Here is a 2,069-nt window from a genome sequence, read left to right as displayed (position 1 = left end):
ATCTTTTTATAACTTCTTTTTTTTTTCTTTTTCTTAGTACTGGAAACTGAACTCAGGGCCTCCCATTTGCCAGGCAGGCACTGTGCCTCTGAGCTACATCCTTGGCTGTTTTTTAAAAAGTTCTTTCAAAGTACAAATGGTCATCTTTTTGCCTCATTTCCCAGTTTGCGATATCCTTTTTTTCTCTTTTTGATTATTGAGACAGGGGCTCACTATGTAGTCCAGGCTGGGCTTGAACTCTCAGTGATCCTGCCTCAGCCTCCTGAGTGCTGGGATTACAGGGCTGCACCACAACACCTGGCTTCCAACTTATCTAGCAACAGTAAAGGTATTCCAATATAGGGCCATCAACAAGCACACAGGAGTCCACCATGGGGGTGTTTTTGGAAGGGTCACAATTATTTGAAATTGCTCAAAATTAAAAACTTTGGCTCTTCTAACGACACGGACGAGAGGACGGAGTGACAGGCCCACAGCGGAGAGGAGTGTCACAAGCTACAAGTCTGGCAGACAGTTCCTGAGCAGAGTATTGCGCAGACTTACTGCTCAGCAGAGTAGGCAACAGTTTCTCGCAGCACAAGCAACCGAAAGAAGAAAACAGATAAGTTACACTTCATCAAACTTAAAAACAGTTGCATGAGGATTGGGGTTAGAGCTCGGTGGTAGAATATGCTTGAGAGACCCTGGCTTCAGTCCCCAGAACTGAAAAAAAAAAACCAGAAAACGTTTTGCATGTTAAAAACAAAACACTATCAAGAAAGTGAAAGCCAGGCCTGGCGGCACACACCTGTAATCCCAGTATTTGGGAGGCTGAGGCAGGAGGATCACCTTGAGTTCCAGGCCAGTCAGGCTACATAGCAAGAGTCTGTCTCAAAAAAAAAAAAAAAGAAAAAGAAGAAAAAAAAAAGTGAAAACAGATTAAATGGGAGAAATATTTACAAATTATCTCTAAAATAAGGGGCTACTATCCAGAAGGTACAAGGAACTCTTGCAATTCAACGGTAAAGAGACAAGTAACCGATTAAGAAACGGGCAAAGGATTTAAGTAGAATTTTCTGCAAAAAGCTACATGAAAAGATGTCCCATATCATTAGTCAGGGGTGGGGAAATGCAAATGAAACCACAGTGAAACATTTCAGGTCCATAGGGTGGCCATCCCAATACAAGCCCTCGAGAATATGGGAAGCTTGGAGCCCTCACACGTCACTGGTGAAAAATATAAAGTGGTATGGCAAATGTGGAAAATAGTCTGACAGTTCCTCAAAGTATTAAGAAATGCAGTTACCAAATGATGCAGCAATTTTATTCCTTATATCCACTCAAAAGAAATGTTCACCTAGAAACTTGTACACCAATCTTCATACCAGCATATTCACGATAACCAAAAAGTGGAATCGATCTGTGTCCACTAAGTGGTGAATGGATAAAATGTGGTCTGTCACACGAGGGAATATTACACAGCCAGGAAAATGAATGAAAAATGGACACATGCTACAGCACAGATGAACCTCAAAAACATTATGCTAAGTGGAAGAAGGCAGACACAAAAGAACAAATGTATGATTCTGCCCACACAAAATACCAAGAACAGTCTAATCTGTAGACAGCATGGTTGTGACGGTCAGAGGCTGGGTAGATGACAGAATGGGGTTGATTGCTTACAGAGGCAGAGTCCCTTGCAGGCTGAGGAAAATGTGAAAAATTAGATTCCAGTAACAGTTATACCATGAACATAGCTGCATCGTGAACGTACTAAAAACAGCATTGTACACTTCAAATGGGTGAGTTTTCTGATATGGAATTTCTCCCCAGAGACACTGTCCTTGCCAATTACGGGGAGAAACAAAAACGGGATCGGGAGTTCAAATCACGCTGGGCGCCGCAGCAGCCGAAACCGTCTGTCCGCTCGGCTCCGCATGTGACCCAGTACCCCACTGTCCCCGAAGCGCTCGGAACAGAACACCCAGCGGACTTCCGGCGCCGGGAGCGGGGACCTCCGCGCACGCGCACGCGTCGCCGTTGCCTAGCAGCGCGGTCGCGGCGGCGGCATGGCGGCGGACGCGGGGAGC

Source organism: Chinchilla lanigera, unplaced genomic scaffold (genome assembly GCF_000276665.1).
Source record: "Chinchilla lanigera isolate Chin_1 unplaced genomic scaffold, ChiLan1.0 scaffold00081, whole genome shotgun sequence".
NCBI lineage: Eukaryota > Metazoa > Chordata > Mammalia > Rodentia > Chinchillidae > Chinchilla > Chinchilla lanigera.
This window is presented reverse-complemented; position numbering follows the sequence as displayed.